The sequence below is a fragment of the Musca domestica genome, unplaced genomic scaffold (genome assembly GCF_030504385.1).
Source record: "Musca domestica strain aabys unplaced genomic scaffold, Musca_domestica.polishedcontigs.V.1.1 17, whole genome shotgun sequence".
NCBI lineage: Eukaryota > Metazoa > Arthropoda > Insecta > Diptera > Muscidae > Musca > Musca domestica.
Window position 1 is genome coordinate 14,005,377 of NW_026712230.1, and position 15,464 is coordinate 14,020,840.

Below are 15,464 nucleotides of genomic sequence, written 5' to 3' on the forward strand. Positions count from 1 at the left end.
CTGTATTCTTCTACCATGTAATAAATATATGGTATTCGCTATTTCCAGAGTAGTTTTTCATCTTGTCTGAAGTAGTTTTGGAAGTCGTAGCGTATTGTTCTGGCTTGATTTTACAAAACTATATTACAAAACTATTAGGTTTAAGACTTAAGTGTCCTATGAAATTATCTGTTTTTCAATTTTGTCTTCTTTCTGCCTTGAACTCAATTTCGTAGAATAACCTGAACATTTCATTAATGTTTTGTAAGTTTTCCCCCATTCTAAGAATTTGAAATAACAGTAAAATAAACAAAGCCAATTGTAGCATGCTTTAAAAGTTTATTTGACACAATAAAACTCGCGTACAGAGTTGTATTTTTCCTGCATCCTTTGCAGTTAAGCTGCCTTTCACATGTTATTCTGTGCAAATGTTATTTTGTACAAATGATAAAAATATTGGCACGTGCAAAATTTAAAATATATATCCAATTTTATACGGAATCATAAATTCCGATTAATTACATATTTATAACAGATTTCTGCCTAATATAGCAAGTTGTATAGAATCGCCGTCTTGTTTCGCAATTACGACAGATATAAGTTTTGGAAATTGTGTCTCTTTGGGGTTGAGGTACCAGAACGGGTGGGCAGATATCTATCATGTGTAGGTGTGGGAAATTTTATGACATTTGTATGCTTATTTCGCGATCTAATGTAAGTAAAAATAATGGAATGTGTGAAATTTGAAGTGAACCGGATGTTTATTTCGGATTTTATAATCGTTTTGGTTATTCAAAATGTTGAGCCTTTGTGGGGGAGGTACCAGAAAAGCGGACCGATACATTCCATCTTCTTAGAAGATCTTGTGTTAGTAAAAATAATGGGATGTTTGAAGTATGAAGAGAACCGGCTGCTTAGTTCCGATTTAATAATCGTTGTGGTTATTATAGCAGATCTTGTGTTGATAAAAATATTGAGAATTGCCAATTTGCTGAATGGAATCGGATGTTAATTTCGTGTCAAAATGGTTTTGGAAGAATATCTAGTTTTATTCGAGCAGTCGATAAGTTGCTACCGGATATTTTTCTGAATGAAATTTAGGTGTACGTAAATATAACTTCCTAATTTTTTTTTTGCAGAAAACTGTACAGGTTTATTATTGGTGGAAAGTTTGGGTTATATACACACTTAGCACCTTTAGATATTTAATTTTGATTTTGAAAGAAGATGTGACAAAGATGGTCATGACATGCCTTTGTCTTATATATATATATATATATATATATATATATATATATATATATATATATATATATATATATATATATATATATATATATATATATATATATATATATATATATATATATATATAAATGGCGGATTTTTGACGGGTTACTTTTTTATAATTTTGCTTAAACCATTATCTCAATATACATAGTTTCTATAATGTAATAGAACTTTGTGAGAACGTCACCTTATATTTATTTATTTTTATTTTCATCATTCGTCTTATTTATTATCTTCCAAAATAATTTATAGATTATTTAATTGTGCAAATATAACATCGATTTTTTTTTCAAAATATGTATTTTACGATAACAGATATAAAATTAAAAAAAATCTAACAAAATATTTTTATATCAAAACACATACAATCACAAAATAATTTTGAATTTCTCTGCCTAGCCCTGATCTAAATTCACAGGGTTAGCGCACTGGATCTATTAAACCCAGTGGGTTAATCTTAAATAATAATTATTACACGTTACTAAGTAGTTTTTGCTGGCAAAATTATGGCACACATCAATTGTGGCGATCGCCTGAAAGTATGCCACAAAAATGTTAAATATAAACATTATAGAAAATACAGGGATTGGTAGCATAGACAAAAGAAAATATAGACAACGAAATGCTCTCACCGTTTATCTTCGAAAAAAATCGGATCAGCAGATGTCGTCTATATCGTTTCAGGGGTTTGAGTGGGAATATTGAAGTCACTCAATTCTAAAACGTTAAAAATAACAAAAACTGTAGGATATTTGTCAGTTGAAAATTATATCATAATAAAAGAAATGTGAAAAGTACGTGATGACATCAAAAAATTCCGGAATAATCAAGTGAAATTCTTGAAAAACATTGAAATGTGTTTTCGAAGTCGAGTGGCTTGAACGCGTAAATGAGCATGTTGACTATGCAAAACATGATGAGAGCCACCTGGAAAAAAAGACCAAACTAACTTTTCGTTGTCTATATCTTAATTTGTCTATGGTCTTATATCATAGACAAATTAGGTATAGACTAAAAAGTTGTCTCATCTGTTATCTTCGAAAAAAGTGCTTCAATAGATGTCGTTCATGCTGTGAGAGAGGTTCAGTAGACTCACTCAATTCTCTCAAAATACAAAATATTGAATATTTTTATGATTCTTTATTATTTATCAATTAAAAACGAAACAGTGGCTTTGTTTACTTTTACATGATATAAATATGTCGTGAAATATAAAAATATAGAATTTAAATAGCAGAAAAATGAATAAATTGTTTTCGAAGTCGAGTGACTTCACTAGCCCTGAGTGACTTGACTGGCCCAAGATCAACAATAGTGACATCTGCCGGAAGGGAAAATTTTAAAACTTTTTAGTCTATACCTTCATTTGTCTATGCTTATATGAAATGACTTTGCCTCCTTAATTGTGTTTTTGGCAATTTGTGCCCGACTTTGCTGAAAGTCGTCTGTTAACACAAAAGTTATGCAAAAGCGAGCGATTCGATAAACAAAGTTCTTTCACTGAGTTTGCAAATTCTTGCTGGACAAATTTCTTCTTGTAACTCTTCCTCTTCTCCTTCTGGTGATTTTTATTTGGGTAGTTTAATTATTTTTACTTTGAAAATCTCAAATCTACTTTTTTGTCCTCGGTTCATTATAAATTTTTGTGTGCATTTTATGGCGGACAAATTGTTTCGTTTTTGACAAACCTCTAATCTAATTGCTTGCAAGTTTATGTTGACATTCCGTCTGTTTAGTTTTCACAGTTTTCTAGCTAATAAAACCGCGTTACACTTTCAGAAAGAAACTAATTCCTGCAGGACAAGTAACCAAACAGACCTATTGTATGATGACAGCTTTTCACTGTTTACGCGAATTCCAAATATAGACAATTGTATTTTGAGATAATGGAATGTCTATTAAATAGGGTTTGTTTATGCTTGTCTGTGTGGAGAGAATTACGCTCATTATGTTCACTCGTGCCTACATTTGCCTGGCCCTACAAAGTAATTATATCTTACAAGGTGGCGCAAAAGTAATCCTGCCATTAAAAAATGCGATATATTTTACGATTGAGCCCTAATGTCTTAATTACAGCCCAGAAACATCGGAAGTTTACTTTTGCGCCACCTTGTACATGCTTATGTTCTTGACAGTTATTCCGGTTTGTTTTGGCTGCTATTAAGACCATGGTACAATAAAAAGGTATAGTAGAGCTACCAGCTGATTAAATTTTTTTTCTAAGTGTGCCCGACTTATGCCAATTTTTTGTCTGTATTTATTGTTTTGAAAAATAAAAACAAAATTTCAAAATCATTGAATGGAAGAAGCTTAAATTGCGTGGCGCTCACTAATGATATTAACCAGATTTGCCACGGAATTGAAAGATTGAAAACTTAGGATCATATTTTTGAGAGAATATCCAGACATTTCATTCATCTTTCGAGCTATTTGACTCATTTTAAAAATGAACAAAAAATATCAAATAAATGAAAACAACTTGTTAGATATAATTTTGAATTATTCTGACAGAAAGCGGGCATTGCCTTAGGGCTGTATTTATGTAGTTTTATGAAGCTGTTCTACCTCCTTATTGTACCATGTTAAGACATAAGGGGCCAATCGTAAAATTTATAGCATTTTCTGATAGGAGGATTACTTTTGCGCATCCTAGTAGATAAAAACCATGTATTTACCTATATATCAGAAGTCAGATTACACTTCTACAATAATCCGTTTATTCTCAAACACAATCCCATTGTGCATTGTCCATGATTTGTGTTTATTGGAATGAGTAGGATTTTTCTCTCCTTGCTATTTGAACACATTGAGAGATACTTACGAAGAGTAAATATTATTCTCCCATTGATGTTATCTCGCCATAACAACATCGAATGAGAAAAGTAAACATAGGCCTACAAATCAAAACAAAGTGTGGGCCGTGAATACATTGAGTCCAAAATGTATTATGTGTTGTTGTGTACTATCTACAGAAGTGTGTTGGGAATATAAATACATATGTATACACATGAAGCTGATATGTATGGCAGTGTGTGGTCCCCTACTGTGAGAGTATCTTTGAGTTGCAGTTCAAGAAAAAACGACAACAAAGCCGAAGAAGAGTGACAGATACCTTGTATTTAGCAATCCCACGAATCGAATCAGTTTGATCAGAGACTACAAAGAGAGTGGAGTGTTGTTGAAAGATTGCGTTGTGTTTATTGTTTTTTGTTTTTTTATAAAACATTGAAATTATTTTTTTTGTGCAAAATTTATTGAACTAAAAACAAAAGGCCTGTAAATAAAAAACTGAAAGAAAAAACGGCGCATATAATTAGAATTGGAAATACCTTTGTTAAATTTATTGGTAGGCTAAATTTGATATTCAAAACAAACTGTTGTTGTTTGTTCGAATGTTGTTGTTGTGCAAATATCTTCTAGGCTGAGATATAAAATCTATTATTTTCATAAACAAGTTCTGGAAAATAAACAAAAGACAAAAAATAAAACACTTTTGATAAAAATAATATGGAACACAACAAGTGGGCAGGAGGAGACACAATGTCTTGTTTGTACCAAAACTGTTGTGGTGTTTGAATGCAAATAAATTGAAAAGGCCTTTGTCCATACCCCCAATGTTCCCCAACTCATGCCCCCACGTACGGTTTCAACTATGTGACGCGAGTTATGCTTTATTTGAAAAATTGCCTTTAATTATTACTCAATTTAGTTTTTTTTATACAGATCGAAGTCATTGAAACCGGCTTTCAGAAATTTGCAATATTTCAATTATTTTGTTGTTTTATTTTAATTGGTACCCGATGTGGCTCTAACACAAAAATCATGGCTTTGAATTCACTTTAGACTTTCAATTCCAAGTCAGTGATCTTTTTGAACTCTATTTTGCAAGATAAGGTTGTGGCGGGCGCAACGCCCATACCGTTGTCTAGTATTGGAATCAATTGATTATGGAAACAAAACAAAACAAAAAAAAAAAAAAAAAAAAAAAAAAAAAAACAAATGCTTTAAGTTTATTAAAAAATTCTCAATTTATTGCAAAGATTTTTGAGTTGAATAATTTAAAGTAAATAATTTATTTTTGTTCAAGATTTGAGGAAATGAAAAAAGAACAAAGTGCAAAATGAAAAACAGTAACTGATTAGAGGGAAAGATAAATGACTTCCTAGTCAATTATGTTGACATTGTTATTGGAAATAGATACAAGTAACAAGTTTTTTTGAGTTACTTGGGCAGGTAATTCAAAAAATTTTTGTCGGGTTCCGATAAGCTGATCATGATAGTAAGGGAACATTACATTACATTATCTTAAGGGATTCTTAATTTTAACAATCTCACTGCTTTTCTTTAAAAAAAATCGAACCAATGTATATTTTAGACGGTTTAAGTGGCAACTTCACTGTTTACTCCACTCCTAAATTATAACAATTTCGAAGTAGTTCTTCGTTTAAAAAAGCCATGTTGTTTAAAATATATTTCGAAATTTTCAAATACGGAAACTTACCTATTAGATAAGCGAAAAATTAGAATATTGTTTCGAAATCTAGTGATTGTACAAGCCTCGAGACAAGCCACTAATAAATCATTTCCTAATACTAGGAAAAGAAAACAAAAGCTTTCGTTGTTGCAGACTTTTGGGCGGTACCCATTTAAATTTAATAACTTTTCCAGTAAAAATCATTATCTTTGAGAGAACTGCTTTATCCAGAAAGTACGGGGACGAAAACTATTAAAAATGTCAAAATGGTATAGCAATCCTTCAAAATCAACATTTCAGTTAATCGGAAGCTGATAACTATTCTGGGTCCGCAAATATTTTTTTTGAAAATCGAATGTAGTCTCGGCTGTGTGGCACGTAACGCTGTCCTGTTGAAACCAAATGTTGCCAATATCCTCCTCTTCAATTTTAGTGAACAAAAATTGTTCAACAATCCGCGATAACGAAATGGCCACTCCTTTCTCATTTTTAAAGAATAAAAATCCGCACCATCGTGGTTTTCTGAGCCCCATATGCGACAACTTTGGGTTTTTACATACGGAGTTGACAGTGCTTCCATTCTTCCAAACCAACAATTCCGTTGAATAATGTCGCAAGAATCATGAAAATACCGAATATTCGGGTTGTACCGTTATATGGGCGCCATACTAAAACGTGGACATATCTAGGCAATTTTCTAAGAGGTAAAGTACTTAGAAGGAACCCCTTGTGTGGATTTTAAGACAATTCCATTGAAAACTTGGCTTAAATCATGAAAATACCGAATGTCGGGGGGTACCGTTGTATAGGGGCTACACGATATTGTGAACCTATATAGACAATAATCTTCCAGGGTGTAAAGTACTCAGAAAGAACTTCTTGTGTGGATTTTCAGACAAATCCTATACGATATATCGTGGACCGATATAGTTCATCTTCGAACTTGACCTGCCTGCAGACAAAAGACTGATCTGTGCAAAATTTTAGTTTCCAATCTTTATTTGTTTTGACTCTAGCGTGATTACAACAGATGGACAGGGCTAAACAGTCTTAGAATTTTACTCTGATTAAGAATATACTTTGTTATGTTTAATAATTTTATTTCCATAAGATACAAACGAAATGACGAATCTTATATACCCTCCACATATGGAGGGTATAAAAATGTGAATGTTTCAATTAGTTGAAATTAAAAAAGTATCAGTTTATACAACGTTTTTATTTGGTGGATTATGAGATATGGACCTGGTGAATTTGGGTATTTGGGACGTACAAAATATTTTACCATAGTGGGGAAGTTGAATATTTGTACACGCTACGTCGAAATTTAGGTAACTCCGTTACCTTGTCAAATTTATCTTCATTGAAAACTGGGTCCCATCTCTGATTTCTGTATATATAAAATAAATAAAAATTTTGGTAATAAGGGGTATAATTTTGAATTAACTGCAAACATATGGCTTCATGAGGTTACTTTTTTATTTTAAAATGGTCGAAACCAAATTATAAAAAGTTACAGTTTTTCCTGTGTTTTTACTTAAGTTATTTGGGAGCATTTAGAGTTTTACAATCACTTTTACCGGTTGCGTGTCTAGTGGCCCTCGGAAACATGTGCAATTTTTTTTGGTCTCAAACTATTTGAAAATTCAATAACCCATATCCTCTCCACTGACCTTCCTCCACAGGTACTTTAGAAGCTTCTATCATATTCTATGGAATTTCCATTATAGATAACAATAGTCAAATTTTCAATGTAAACAGTGTATGGAACGCCAAAAACACTGATAACTTTCAATCTCAACGCATACATGTGTATGTAGAAGCGTGTACGTATACACAGATTAATTTCGACAACAAATAATATTTATTTTAGTCATAATCAAATATTTGACGACAATGAATGATTGGAGATTATTTACGTGTTGCAAAAAAAGGGTGTGACATTTGCGCAAAATAATTTGTCCAACAGGTTTTTAAGTAGCTTGGTTATTATCACCGCCATATACAAGGATGTAACGAAAATAGAATGACCCAAATTGTCATTCATAACGGGTTTTAATAAAAACAATTTGCATATTATTATTGTCGATGAAAATAAACATATTGGCACAAATTTGCATTCAGTTTAAACTTAAAAATACAGTTATGGGATGTATTAAAATTTGTTGAAATTGAAACAATGGGAAGTGGTCGATAAACTTTTGATAACCGGTAATTAGTTAACTTAGCAACTGCTTTAATGGTCATCGATGTTTAAAAATAAAATTGTGAAAGTCAGTTAGGGAACAATTAAAAGTGTATTATTTGAGATACCTCAAACAATCATACTTATGATGAGAATTTTTAATATTATCTTTCCAAGGACTAAAAATAGACTTTTGAACAATATTTTTCTAATGACTATCAGAGTTTTGTGGATTTTTTAGATATTTTCATGGTTATCGGACTATCAGAGGCATGATACAATTAAGAATTAACCTTATGAAATCACATGTTTAGATATTTCAAAATTATTATTAAGTTTAACTTAAATTAAATTATTATCCAAATGGTCTTACTGCCATTTTTATTTTAAAGTGGAACAAGTTTAATTCCGGACACTTTTATATAAAAGTTCGGCCCGGCCGAACCTATTGTTTTTCTTACTTGTTTTTTTTTTGCCAAATGTTTCAGAATGTATCGTTTGAGAATATTTCTAGAGATCTATTAACATGCATTGTTTAATATCAGTTTGGATTTTTAAAGATATTTTCCCATGAACTATCCGATCAATAAATGTGGGTTTTTAGATTGATTTTCCAAGAACTATCATATCAATTAACGTAGATTTTCATAAGAATATTTCCCACGGATAATCTACAAACGTGAATTTTTGAGAATACAGGGTGAGATAAAAAAACTGTAACAAAGTCAAACGCCATAATATTTACATTTTTTTTTTTAATTTTATTGAATGGAAACAAAAAATGTCGGAAATAGCATCAAATTTTAGAATAAGTTTAAATTTGTTCGAATTGGTCACCTTCGGCATGAGTTATGGCCTTCAAATGGCCAATTAAACCGTCACAGGCTGCCCGGATGTTGCTCTGCGATATTTTGGTCCATTCCCGGCGAAGCGCTTGCTTCAGGTGATCGACAATTTGGTATTTTTTAGTGCCAACCTTGCTTTTCAAAATACTCCAGACACAATAGTCCAACGGATTTTGGTGGCCATTGAGCGCTGGAAATGAAGCTCATTTTGTAATGAACCTCATTTTGTAACCATTCTTGGGTGGCGCGTGTTGAGTGCGATGGTGATGAGTCCTGTTGGAATGTCCAAGGTCTGCGGCCAAAATGTTTGCGTGCCCAAGGCTTTAATACACCCTCCAGAATATTTTCGCCATAATATTCAGCATTTATTCTGATACCGCGGTCGAGTGATACAAGCGTAGAGCGATCATCGGCTGTTATGGCGGCCCACAACACCATCACCATGGCTGGGGCTTGAGTTTTGGTGGCCAACCGAAGGTGCACATTTCAAGCTGACCTCTTTGGCAAGTAAACATATAATTTTATTTGTTTCAAACTGCTGGACAACGAACGTCTTCTCATCGCAGAAAACCAAGTTCGGCAGTTCACCACTTTCGGCCAAGCGAAGCAACTCTTTAGCTCTTTTGAGTCTATTTTCTTTCTTTTGCGATGTAAGTTCTGGCGCTTTTTGGAATTTCTATGTCTTTACCCCGAGCTCATTTTTCAATATTTGCCGAATAGAATATTGCGATATGTTCGGCCTCTGCGACGTGGGTTTTGATCAAGCCGTTTCTTTGCTTTTCGAACCATTTCTGCTGATGTTGCTGTTTTCTTCCGCCCACTTCCTTGACGTCGGGCTACGCATTCAGTATCACGGTAACGACGATGGTACGAGACACAAAAGATTTATTCACATTTAAATGCTGGCGTGCTCTAACTGTCGCCACTTGTGGTTTTTCAGCCAAATATGAAGAAATCACGCATGAATTCCGCTACGAATAACTTTTTTTCTGGAATATTCTCACCAAAATGCTTTTGTACGCTTGTAAACAATATAATGAGCTGTCACTGGAATAATTTTAACAGCTGTCGGACGAGCGGCTTAGAAGTCTGAAGTTGGTTGCAGTTTTTTTCATCTCAACCTGTGTATTAGCAAGTGCCAGCTATTTCTTAAGCGAAAAGTCCACCTTATTATTTTAGATTCATTCCAACAGTTCGTGTTAGGTTTTTTTAGTACTCAAAATGCTATTGTTCAGAGGGACAACATTTTTTAATAAACATCGTTCGTAACCTTAAAGTTCGAATTTCCAAAAACCCTGTGGTACATTTATCCTGAAAGTGATTCTCTTTGCAATTTTCAGAATTGGAGCTAATTCCGTTGGCCCATTATGAAGTATTCAAATTTAAGTACTTTTCCCACTCTTTTAAAACAAATTTCCAAAAACTCAGCCTTATTACACTCCCACGGACCAAGGCTAGACCTCATGCAAAATTTCAGGTCAGACAGTTATTTCACTTTTCTTTTATAATTATACATTTCAAAGGATTATCAGATCTACAAACATGGATTTTCAAGCATTTTTTCTCAACGACTGTTAGAGTTTTAAAAAGTGGTTTATAATTATTTTCTAAGGATTATTTCATTAATTTCAAAGTACATTTTAATCGTAAGAACCTTGAAGCAATATAAACATCTCAATTAACAAATGTTAGACTGGTTATTTTTGTTTTCTATTCTTCCTCTTCCACATCTTTCGATAATACAAAATAAACATTTTATTGCAACCGGTTTACTGAATCGAGCTTTTCACGTACTTACATACATAGTTTAAAGAATGAATGAAATAACAACCTTGGCCTTGACACAGGTTAATATACTTCCATAATTATTTTACGCATTATATAGGTAATATTCGTACAACAACAACAACAGCGAACTTCAGTTTTTTTTTTTGTTTCGAAACAAAGAACAATTCTTTTGATTAATTTACAATACTGATTGAAATGTGTGTGCTTTTTATTGTATTATTTGTAGTTGTAGTCTTCTTCACACAATCATGGACACATTCCGCTACTTATGGTCTGGACAAACTGCCACAAGAGATACCAACAATACCCACCACACATCTGCAGGTCCAATGACAATGACCTATCATCATGAATCTCGTAATAGTACCACCCTGGGATCATCGAATGGATTGCGGGATGATTTGAATATAAATCAGAAGCCGGATATGAAGCGAAAGGATGCGGACAAATATTTTTACATATTGTAAGTATCATATTGTTTTTATGTTGTTTTTAAGGTACCAACCAACCAACTTTACCAACTTTATCGACGTGTCTATACAGTAGCTTCGTCTAAAATCATCTGCCAATAATATATTATTACTACATATACTATAAATATGCAGATTATGACGTTTAAATGTCGCTTCTTATAAAGTTAATTAGAAAGATTTTGGAGTAATTGGAAAATTCGGTCACAAAGGATTTTATATATAATATCCCTTGCCAAATTTTACTTATTGAAAATAGGTTCCCATCTCTGATTTCTATATACAATGGATTTATGAATTTACATTTTGACAATGAGATGATATCCAAGGTATAATTTCCAAAAATTTTTAAACATATGGTGGCACAAGTTTACTTTCTTAATTTTACTTTGAATCTATTGCCAATTAACGTCGATTACTCACACATATACACACTGTGTATATATTTTGATAAAATTTGGGCACAAAAAGATAAAGATACTGCATTTAAGAGCTTGCTTTATTCTACCATCTATTACTTAACCATGGCTGTAATCAGTAGCTTAACATTACTTGTTCCAACTATTATAGCAAACTTTTAGGCTATATCAACATTTTAAAGTGAAAGTAATCACTTTGAAGAATTGTGTAAATTAATATTTTAATAGTATACGTACCGAATAAACAAAGATTCTGAAACGAATCGTCTTCTTTAAATGCAAGAGTCAAGTTCAACAGGTCGATTAAAATGTCGTAAGAAAACTCTCCTAGTCATTATAAGGATTTTATATATTCTGCAGAGTTTCTCTAAGCTTAACAAGTAAAAAACATTAAGTTCGGCCGGGCCGGGTAAAGAGAACATTTTTATATGGAAGTTTTCGAATTCAAACGTGTTCTGCTTTAAATTACAAATACCACTAAGTCCCTTAATATTATTGCTATTAAACTTTTCAAAAAAACCGTAAAATGGGTGAAGCCGATGTATGGGGCCATAACAAGACGGGAATCTCTATATTGAATTTTATATTTCAAAATTTGTTATCTACCGTCGGAACTAGAACCCATTATGAACTACGAATACCAATTTTTAGACAAATCCGTGAAAAAATGTGGCAAAAATCATCAAAATACTGAATGTCCGACGGTTCCGTTACATGGGGGCTATACCAAAACGTGGACCTATACATACTATGTTCCGCCACAGGAGCTAGAACCCATTATTAACTAAAAATACCGATTTTTGACAAATCCGTGGAAAAATGTTGCAAAAATCATCAAATCATCGGAAGGTACCATTATATGGGGCTATATAAAGCGTAGACCTATACATACTATGTTCAGCCACAGGCGCTAGAATCGATTATGACCTACAATTATCAATTTTTGTGGAAATCCGAATATCGGGATGTACCATTATATTGGGGCTATACAAAAACGTGGACCTATATATCATGTTTCTCCACATTAGCTCGAACCCATTTCAAACTACAAATACCAATTTCAACAAATCCGTGAAAAAAATATGGCGAAAATCGTCAAAATATCGAATATCCGGATGTACCGTTATATGGGGGCTATACCGAAAAGTAGACCTATATATCATGTTCTCCACCGTAGCTAGAACCCATTTCGAACTACAAATATCAATTTTTGGAGAAATCCGTGGAAAAATGTCGCAGAAATCGTCAAAATACCGAATATTGGAAAGAATCGTTATATGGCGGCTATTCCAAAACGTCGACCGATATATCTCATTTTCAATATCAACCATCCTAGACACAATACAAATTGTTCCGCCACATTTTTAAGCTCTACGTTTAATAATATGGCCTGTATCGTGATTTCAATAGACATGCAGGCGGTCAGACAGATGGACATCGTTAAATCGACACAGAATTTTATGCTGATTATGGATATATATACTTTATGGGGTCTCCGACGAATATATAAAGGTATGTTACAAACGGAATGACAAAGTTAATAAACCCCCTTTCAAGGTGGTAAGCTATAACAAGTAAAAAAGCAGTAAGTTCGACGGGCCGAACTTTGAATACCCTCCACCATTTGGAACGAATTAGAAAATTTTCAAAAAAAAAAAAAAATGAAATCCATTAAAAATTCTTTTAAAATCTCTAAAATATCTAATATAAGAAGGTGCCGATATGTGGGGACATACGATATTGTGGACCTTTAAAGACAAATCTATGTCTGCGTGTAAAGTACTCACAAGGAACTCCGAAATACCGAATATCGCGAGGTATCATTATATGGGAGCCATACGTTATCGTTAACCTATATAGAGAATTCTCTGTCGGGGGGTAAAGTGCTCACAAAGAACCCCTTGTGACCATTCCGTTGAAAAATATGGGTAAAAACATCAAAATACCGAATATCGGGGGTACCGTTATATGAGGGCTATACGATATCGTGGACCTTTACAGATAATTCTCTGCCGAGGTATAAAGTAACCACAACGAACTCCTTGTGTGGATTTTCAGACAATTCCGATGAAAAATGTGGGTAAAATTATCAAAATACCGAATATCGGGGGTACCGTTATATGGGGGATATACGATATCGTGGACCTGTATAGGCAATTCTCTCTCAGGGGGTAAAGTACTCACAAGGAACTACTTGTGTGGATTTTAAGACAATTTCATTGAAAAATGTGGCTAACATCATCAAAATACCGAATATCGGGGGGTACAGTTATATGGGGGATATACGATGTCGTGGACCTATATAGACAATTATTTTTGAAGGGGTAAAATGTCCACAAGGGACTCCTTTTGTGGAATTTCAGACAATTCCATTGAAAAATGTGGCTAAAATCATCAAAATACCGAATACCGTGGGGGTACCGTTATATGGGGGCTATACGATATTGTGGACCTATATAGATAATTCTCTGGCGAGGTATAAAGTACCCACAAGGAACTACTTGTGTGGATTTTCAAACAATTCCATTGAAAAATGTGGCTAAAATCATCAAATTACCAAATATCGGGGGTACCGTTTTATGGGGGCTATACGATATCGTGGACCGATATAGCTCATCTTCGAACTTGACCTGCCTGCAGACAAAAGAGAGATCTGTGCAAAATTTTAGCTTCCCATCTTAATTCGTTTAGACTGTAGCGTGATTACAACAGACGGATGGACAGGGGTAAATCGTCTTAGAATTTTACGCTGATCAAGAATATATATACTTTGTTGGGTCTAAAATGATTATTTCGATGAGTTACAAACGGAATGACGAACTTAATGTACCCTCCATACCTTTATTGGTGGAGGGTATAAAAATAAACTATAGCTTAAAAGTCGATTATTTACTGCATTTTTATATGTGCCCGAAAGTATGCCTTTAGTTTATGTTTAACATGCAAAACCCCTGATACTAAATATTAAGTATAGATGGCGTGCGTTCCAATATAACTGTAATTAAAGGGTAGATTGCTCTTAAAGTTAAGTAATGTATAAAGTGAGTGATACAATGAGTCGGATAAAATTGTATTATGTAGGACAAAAACTTCCCTTGCCATTTTTTATGGTCCCCATTTACCAGATGTATTCTAACAATGCGTCTGTTTAACTGTATCTCAATCACTTTGCTCCCATTCGACTCTGGGCATTCCATGCTAACAATTCACACTTTCAGTTTCATATGAAACGCGGTGGTAGTTAGATGTGAACTCCAAGCAACAGCTAGCGGAAGTAACTATAAAATATATTAAAGTGTTATTATTATAGATCGTAGAACGAGAGAAGAAGTGTGTAAAACAAATCAACATTTCACTTTTCCCAATAACAACAACAACATAGTGTTAATGTTTTCCCCTTAGAAACCAAAACGTGATTTTAAAAACATTGGCGCATTGTGTTCTGGTAGCAATGAAATAATGGTGTGTATGTAAGGCCCAATGATGTGATAATAGTAACAACAAAACAACTGTCCGTTCACCTGAAGGTTACGCTGTTACCTACATACCCATATAGATACATGCTGGTGTATGTAAGTTTCTCCTCCATGGTTTAGAACGCTACAAAATACCGGTTTCCATTTTAAAAACAAATCAACTGCTACTAAATGAATATTAATGTTTTGTGTGCCAAAGGAAGAGAGGGTAGGCAAAAGGAAATGAGTTAATTACAATACCGTCAAAATATGACCAACCCGTTTGACCGTCATGCTTTTGCCCACATCGATTTAATGCCTATTGGCCGTAGTGGTCGCTTGTATCCGTGTGAGTTCTAAAAACGTTATTATTATTTTTTGTTTTGATTAAAACTTAAGTATTCTCATTTTTTAAGCCAAAGTGTTTATCAGATCTTCGTTTTAATGGATTTATACATGGTATAGATCGTAGGCACAGTGGTTCGAATGAGTATGAGTAAGACTCTTATCAATAGAAACAATTCATATATACTGAAGGCGGAAAATCCTCTAAATGAAA

The 15,464-nt window shown here is 33.4% G+C and overlaps 1 long non-coding RNA gene across 1 annotated transcript in view; it reads left to right on the forward strand.

The window, feature by feature from the left end:
- The first annotated feature begins 4,389 nt into the window (after positions 1–4,389).
- Positions 4,390–15,464, forward strand: part of LOC131801667 (uncharacterized) — a 30,562-nt gene continuing 19,487 nt past the window's right edge. Inside the window, exons 1-2 of the long non-coding RNA XR_009341896.1 lie at positions 4,390–4,615; positions 10,788–11,024. This is a non-coding gene — a long non-coding RNA (uncharacterized LOC131801667). The remainder of the gene's footprint in view (positions 4,616–10,787; positions 11,025–15,464) is intronic.